Source organism: Eretmochelys imbricata, chromosome 13 (genome assembly GCF_965152235.1).
Source record: "Eretmochelys imbricata isolate rEreImb1 chromosome 13, rEreImb1.hap1, whole genome shotgun sequence".
NCBI classification, from domain to species: Eukaryota; Metazoa; Chordata; order Testudines; family Cheloniidae; genus Eretmochelys; species Eretmochelys imbricata.
The window spans coordinates 43,010,947-43,019,662 of NC_135584.1; positions in this window are offsets into that span (position 1 = coordinate 43,010,947).

The window sequence follows — 8,716 nt, forward strand, 5'->3', positions numbered from 1 at the left end:
TCAGAAATGAACCTCCTCTGGGCAAAATCTGCGTGGTCACTGATGGTGCTTCCCTTCGCGCCTCCCCGGAGAATGTCCTGCGGGGCTTGGCTGGGGCTCTGGCGGTACCAGTGGAGAGAGACACCGCTATAGCCGGTGCTGTAGGAGCAGCTGAGTGCCACAGCGCCTCCTTCTGTGACAGACACGTCGGGTTCATAGATAGATAGATAGATAGTCTGAGTGCACATTTCTGAAACAGACAGAGCAGAGGAACCGAGGCAGAAGGAGAGTTACACAGACAGAGAAAGGCAGAGTGAAGGAAAGAAAGAGACAGTTTCTAGAAAGATAATTAAAGATGCAACTTCGGTATGAGAGAGACAGACTCATAAGCAGTGAGGCAATAATTAATAATCATTTATATCTTAAGCATTTCAAACTGAAATCCTGACATAGCAAAGCCTTTAAACACGTTTAATTTTAAGCAAAGTGTGTAGCCCATTGATTTCAGCAAAAGTAAAGTAAGTGCCCACGTGTTTCTCTGGATTGGGTCCTAAGAATCTAGGAGCATTTAGAGTAGTAAACAATGAGCAACAAATGAAGTGATAGCAGAAAGAAATATGATTGAAAGTGAAAATACAGTTGCATACTGTGGAACTCCTTGCCAGAGGATGTTGTGAAGGCCAAGATTATAACAGGCTTCAAAAGAGAACTAGATAAATTCATGGAGGACAGGTCCATCGATGGCTATCAGCCAGGATGGGCAGGGATGGCGTCCCTAGCCTCTGTTTGCCAGAGGCTGGGAATGGGTGACAGGAGGTGGAACACCTGATGATTCCCTGTTCTGTTCATTCCCTCTAGCACTTGGCATCGCCACTGTCAGAAGACAGGATACAGGGCTAGATGGACCATTTGTCTGACCCAGTATGGCCTTTCTTATGTTCTTATAGCACTTAAAGGCTTCAGTGATTCAAATGGCAGAGGTAATTTGTTTAAATCAAAAGAGAAAAAAAATTCCCATGCAAATATACAAGATCCACCCATAGGGGGGCCATGGAACCAAACTTAGACAAATAAGTTGTCAAGCAGACAAACACAGTGCCTTCCACACTATGTTGCCCTGAGCAACCTTTCACTTTTTGTACAGTTACTGATATTACCCTACTCCACAGTGGGTCTGATAACACAGAAGTTCACAAAGGAGTCCTGGAGAGACGCCTCTTCAATTTCCAAGGTCAGATGCATTTTATTAATAAAATAATTGTTATCCTCCAAGTACAAAACTGCTGAGAATTTCCCAGGGGCAAATTTGTTCTCATCAGCAGACATGAAAGATGCCAGTACGTCCTGGGGAGGTTGGCTCAGATACTGACTGTACCAAAACAGGTAGGGGCTTCTGTCTGTCGTGGAGACTTACATTGTTAAGTTGCATTGTGTCCAGCGCAGATTCTCAGCTCCGGAAGTGACTGGGACACAGAAAAACTTTCAACAACACATGCAAAGGGGGAAAAAGTCTTGATTTTTATTTTGATTTTAAGGATTTGATTTTTATTCATCCTCCTTTCTGCAATATCTATCTATCTATCTATCTATCTATCTATCTATCTATCTATCAAAGCACACCTGATGAGTGAAAACTTGATTTTAATACAATTCCAGTGTTTGTCAAAATAATTACATAAAATCCCCATATGTTTTTTGTGGGTTTTTTAGAGATTGCATTTTACTTACTAATGCTGTAAAAGTTGTGGTTCTCAATATTTATACATCTACTTCCAAATGAAAATGGCTCTCACCTGACACCAGTAGAATAAGATGGAGATGTAGATTCAAACAGATCATTTTATAGCTTCTGATTATCTTCACTGATGCTTAGGCTCTGCAATTACTTGCAATTACTTCCTGCTGCTTCTCATTTTAAGTAACTGTTCATGTTATAAATAAGGAACCTGCTCTTTCTGTTCAGGCCTTCCTGTCACCTGCTGGAACTAAAGTAATTGTATAAACCAAGATAATATTATTGGATGTGTTGCTCCGCCACGCCCTCTTGTAGAAAAGGGGAGGGGGAGCAAGAAAAGCATTCTCAGCCCACTCATGGGGAAAAGCAAATTATTTTCTGGTGGCATCGATTATGGATGGTGTCTTCCCAGAGAAGCTGTACATACAGCCTTTAGATGTTTCGTGAAAGTGATTGCAGAGCTAAGGTGCTTGGATGAAATTGAGAATGTAGCACTTCTTAAAACATTCTTCTACCCATATTTTCCACTCATCTTTCAAAACCTGCCTGCTGTAAAAGCTTCAATGGGACTCGGGTGCCTAACTCCCTTAGGCCCCTTGTGAATCCTAGGCTATCCTCCTCAGAGAGGGAGGTTGGTGAACAGAGTCACAGTTCTGGGCAATTGCACCTATATTCCCCCTCCATGTTCCTGGCACCCCTCTCCAGCTTCTGGTTCCACAGCTGTTCCTTCTCTTTCTCAGAGAAAAGCGTCTCCCCCTTTCTCCTCACCAGGGTATTTCCAGGCGGCGCAGCTCCCTGCCTACACTGTGATGTCCCCAGTTACACAGGCTGCCCAAGCAGGCCAGCACCTCTGCTTTGCTTTGTCTTCTAAGGTAATTTCCCATACTCTAAAATTACCACACTGCTTTTTTCTAAGCAAGCACACTTTATTCTTAAGGTAAAAGCAATACAGAGAAAATGTATTAACAGCAATTAGAGAACCTGCACACAAGCTAATAAGTATATCAGATCCCCCCCCATATATATCTATATCTGTCTATAAATATAGATATATAGATATAGATATGACTCTGGTGGTTCATTCTGTCTAATCTTTCCCTAAGGAGTGGGTCTCCCCATGGACAGAAGGGCCTGTCCATTTGCTGGATCTGGAAAAAAGGCCCTGAGTCAGTTTTTATTCAGAAATCCATTCTTTGTGCGGTGGTCTGCACAGCATCCAGTTTGGATCAGTATGTGCATGTCTCCCCAGGGGGTTGTGCCAACTGGGATGTATTAGAAGCTGAGGGCATTTGCCTCATCACCTCCCCATACCCACATATTTCTCTGGTCTTGGGGGAGCTGTGGTCTCTCTTCCCCATGGAATTGCATACAATCCCTGGCCCACTGTGATGCATACATTTAATACAGTATGAACTCCCCAAAATGCAGGAATTTGCTGTCACAGAGTGCACTAGACTAGCCTGAGACGTTGGAGATCTGGATTGTTCCCTGTTCTATCACAGATTCCCCATTTGACCTTAGACAAGACTGTGGTCATTTAGGGTCAGATTTTCAAAGATTTTTAGGCACCTAAAGATACAACCAGGTTCCTAGTGGGTTTTTCAAATGTGCCTAACACACATTGCCTTAGGCTCCCTTTAAACATCCTTTCCACAATTATTTCAGTTTTTGAGGATCGTAATGGCTCAGGACAGGGTCTGCTTCTCCATGAAACAGTCGGGGAGGTTTAGGTTGGATACTAGGAAAAAACTTTTTCACTAGGAGGGTGGTGAAACACTGAAATGCGTTACCTAGGGAGGTGGTGGAATCTCCTTCCTTAGATATTTTTAAGGTCAGGCTTGACAAAGCCCTGGCTGGGATGATTTAGTTGGAGATTGGTCCTGCTTTGAGCAGGGGGTTGGACTAGATGACCTCCTGAGGTCCCTTCCAACCCTGATATTCTATGATTTTATGAAGGTTTATAATTTTCTGCCAGGGTCTTCTTCCTAGGGTCTCTTACAAACTTCATCCAAGCTGAGAGTTATTTTAACTTTCTCACTTCTATGGCATAGACAGATTTCCCAAGTGTTTCCCCCAGTATTTCCCTTCCTTATCTGTTCCTAGCTCCTGGTCAGTGATAGATCTGCTGACAGCTCTTCTCTGTAAAAGAGAGTTATTGTCCCGCTGCTCCCAGTGAAGGGTTCCATTACTGAGTAGGAGGGTGTGTAGAACCCTCCAGTCATGGACCAACACCCCATGGTGCCAGGTGCTGTACAAATATAAAACAAAAGAGTCCCTGCCCCAAGATCTCACTATCTAAGTAAAAGACAAGAGACAGCAGGAGGAGACAGACCTGGGGTGGGGCCCCATTGTACTAGATCCTGTGCAACCTATTAATGCTATCCCACCTCAAAGAGTTTACAGATGAGAGAGAAAAGATACAGGGGACAATTTAATGTGAGGGAAGGGAGGGTTTTTGCACAGCACTGGGATGAGGCTCTGTCACTGTGCCCTCTGCAGGGCGCAGAGATACACCGCTGTGTCTGCCAGCTCCAGGGCTGTGATAGTCACAACTGTAGAAGTGTCATCAGCCTGGGGAATAAATCTCTTCTTGGCAAACTCTGCAAAATCCCGGACAGAGCTGTATGCCTTGGCACCTATTCGGAGACCATACTGCGGGCCTTGGTCAGGAAACTGATGTTACCAGTAGAGAGAGACATCAGAATAGCTGGTATTGTAAGAAAAGCTGAGTGTCACATTGTCCCCTTCTCCTCTAGACACTTTGGGTTTATTGGACTGGATCAATTCACCCAGCACAGCATCTGCCACAAAAAATATACCAGTTATATACCATCAGAGTGCCCAACCTAAACAGAGAGAGAGAGTATGGAAGGAAAGACAGCTGAGACACTGAGATAAAAAGACAGACACAGAGAAAAGGAGAGAGTACTGGATAGTTAAAGGCAATCATTTCTGTTTTAGGGAGAGACAAACAGTTTATTTAGCAATGAGACAAAACCAAAATCACAATGACCTGGGCACAGAGTAATTATAAAAAAGCTTAGAATCAAACAGGGGCCCATGATTTCAACAGAGCGGTCCCTGTTTTGAGATTCGCAAGGCATCAGTGAAGCACAACAGTGAAACAACAGGATCATCAACTGAATGTGTTTAACTGACCCAGATTCCTCTCTGAAAAGTTGAGGGGGGCAGATCTTAACCCAATGCCCAACTCCTGAGGAAATGAGGGGAGGGGAGTGGTGCTTGCTTCAGATCTCTCTGTGAAACAGTCTGCTTTCTGGCTCTTCTCCCCACCCCAGCTTTCAAAAAGTGTTATTTGTAGTAGGGCTGTCAATTAATCAAAGTTAACTCATGCAATTAACTCAAAAAATAATCATGATTTTAAAAATTAACTGTGATTAATCACAGTTTTAATCACACTGTTAAAAAATAGCATACCAATTGAAATTTATTAAATAGTTTGGATGTTTTTCTACATTTTCATATAAATTGTATTCTGTGTAGTAATTGAAATCAAAGTGTGTATTATTTTTATTACAAATATCTGCAGTGTAAAAATGATAAAACAAAATAATTTTTTTTCAATTCTCCTCATACAATGTGCAGTGCAATCTCTTTGTCATGAAAGTGCAACTTACAAATATAGATTTTTTTCTTGTATAACTGCACTCAAAAGTAAAACTATGTAAAACTTTAGAGCCTACAAGTCCACTCAGTCCTACTTCTTGTTCAGCCAATCGCTAAGACATTTACAGGAGATAATGCTGACCTCTTCTTATTTACAATGTCACCAGAAAGTGAGAACAGGCATTTGCATGGCACTTTTGTAGTTGGCAGTGCAAGGTATTTACATGCCAGATATGCTAAATATTCGTATGCCCCTTCATGCTTCGGCCACCATTCCAGAGGACATGCTTCCAAGCTGATGAGACTCATTAAAAAAATAATGCATTAATTAAATTTGTGACTGAACTCATTGGGGGACAATTGCATGTCCCCTGCTCTGTTTTACCCACATTCTGACATATATTTCATGTTATAGCAGTCCTGGATGATGACCCAGAACATACCGTTCATTTTAAAAACACTTTCACTGCAGATTTCACAAAATGAAAAGATGGTACCAATGTGAGATTTCTAAAAATAGCTACAGCACTCAACCCAAGGTTTAAGAATCTGAAATGCCTTCTGTCATAAATATAAAAGGAAGGGTAAATACCTTTAAAATCCCTCCTGGCCAGAGGAAAAACCCTTTCACCTGTAAAGGGTTAAGAAGGTAGGATAACCTCGCTGGCACCTGACCAAAATGACCAATGAGGAGACAAGATACTTTCAAAGCTGGAGGCGGGGGAGAAAAAAAGATTCTTTCTGTCTGTGTGATGTTTTTACCAGCACCAGAGCAGGAATGCAGGTCAGATCTTCTGTAAATTGCTAATAATCAGTCTAGTTAGATATGCATTAGATTCTGTTTTGTTTAAAGAACAGGAGGACTTGTGGCACCTTAGAGACTAACCAATTTATTTGAGCATAAGCTTTTGTGAGCTACAGCTCACTTCATCGGATGCATGATGTAGCTGTAGCTCACGAAAGCTTATGCTCAAATAAATTTGTTAGTCTCTAAGGTGCCACAAGTCCTCCTTTTCTTTTTGCCAATACAGACTAATGCGGCTGCTACTCTCAAACCTGCTTTGTTTAAATGGCTGATAAAATAAGTTGTGCTGAATGGAATGGATATTCCTGTTTTTGTGTCTTTTTGTAACTTAAGGTTTTGCCTAGAGGGATTCTCTATGTTTTGAATCTGATTACCCTTTAAGGTATTTACCATCCTGATTTTACAGAGGTGATTCTTTTACTTTTTTTCTTCAATTAAAAGTCTTCTTTTAAGAACCTGATAGTTTTTTCATTGTTCTTAAGATCCAAGAGTTTGGGTCTGTGTTCACCTATGCAAATTGGTGAGGATTTTTATCAAGCCTTCCCCAGGAAAGGGGGTGTAGGGTTGGGGAGGATTTTGGGGGGAAAGATGTTTCCAAGTGGGCTCTTTCCCTGTTATATATTTGTTAGACGCTTGGTGGTGGCAGCAATAAAGTCCAAGGGCAAAAGATAAAATAGTTTGTACCTTGGGGAAGCTTTAACCTAAGCTTGTAAAAATAAGCTTAGGGGGTTTTCATGCAGGTCCCCACATCTGTACCCTAGAGTTCAGAGTGGGGAAGGAACCTTGACACCTTCCAAAATCTGAGAGGGATGAGGTATGGAGCATGCTTTCAGAAGTTTTAAAAGAGCAACATGCCAATGCGGAACCATCAAAAAAGAACCACCAAAGAAGAAAATGAACCCTCTGCTGGTGGCATCTGACTCAGATGATTAAAATGAACATGTGTCAGTACGCACTGCTTTGGATTGTTATCTCACAGAATCCATCATAAGCATGGATGCATGTCCCCTGGAATAGTGGTTGAAGCATGAAGGGACATATGAATCTTCAGCACATCTGGCATGTAAATATCTTGTGACACTGGCTACAACAGGTAACATTGTAAACAAGAAGCGGGCAGCATTATCTCCTGAAAAAGTAAACAAACTTGTTTGTCTGAGTGATTGGCTGAACAAGAAGTAGGACTGAGTGGACTTCAAAGCTCTAAAATATTATATTATTTTATTTTTGAATGCAGGTGGCGGTTTTTGTATTTAATTCTACATTTGTAAGTTCAACTTTCATGATAAAGAGATTGCACTACTGTATTTTTATTCAGTGAATTAAAAAATACAATTTCTTTTGTTTTTTTCACACTCCAAATACTTGTAACCAAAAATAAAAATAAAGTGAGCACTATACACTTTGTACTCTATGTTATAATTGAAATAAATATATCTGAAAATGTAAAATACATCCAAAAATATTAAAATAAATGTTATTCTATTATTAACAGTGAGATTAATCACACGATTAATAGTGATTAATTTTTTTAATCCCACAATTAATCATGATTATTTTTTAATCACTTGACAGCCCTAGTTTGTAGTTGTGATCATCTATGTGCAATAAATAAAATGTTTAGACATTAAATTGACTTCTTTGCCTCCTCAGGGAAGCAGAGAGACTTACTTGCATGAGAAGCTGGGCATACAGAAAGACTGAAGGACACAAAATGAGAGCTGGATGGATGGATGCTGATTTCAGTGGAGCTGAAACACTTTACATAAGCTAAGAATTGGTCCCAATAGAGTTATACCAGAGTTGAGGCAATGGGACAGAGGTCAGAACCTCGCCCAGTGTCTTTTGCAGCATGTTGTCAGCTGCAGCAAATCCTGTTACAATTTTCCAAGTTTGGTTTGTTGATTGGTTTGTTTTTCTGACAACACATATTTTCATTTAAAGGTTGTAAATTCATTCATATACTAATTCACATAAATATAACTGAGATAATAATGCATCGGGCTTGGTTTGCATAGCATGGTGGGTATAACAGTATACAGGGATACCAAATATCAGAGGGGTAGCTGTGTTAGTCTGTATCCATAAAAACAATGAGGAGTCTGGTGGCACCTTAAAGACTAACAGATTTATTTGGGCATAAGTTTTCATGGGTAAAAAAAATCTGAAGAAGTGGGGCACTTCAATCTCCCTGGACACCCAATAACGGACTTAAACTTCGCCATTCTTCAACAAAAAAACCTTCAAAAACAGACTGCAACGAGAAACTGCAGAACTGGAATTAATTTGCAAACTTGAAACCATCAAATTAGGCCTGAATAAAGACTAGGAGTGGCTGGGTCAGGACAAAACATATTTTTTCCTCTGTTGATACTCACACCTTCTTGTCAACTGTTGAGAATGGGCCACATCCACCCTGATTGAATTGGCCTAGTTAGCACTGAGCCCCCACTTGGTAAAGCAACTCCCATCTTTTCATGTGCTGTATATTTATACCTGCCTACTGTATTTTCCACTCCACGCATCTGATGAAGTGGGTTACAGCCCACTAAAGCTTATGCCCAGATAAA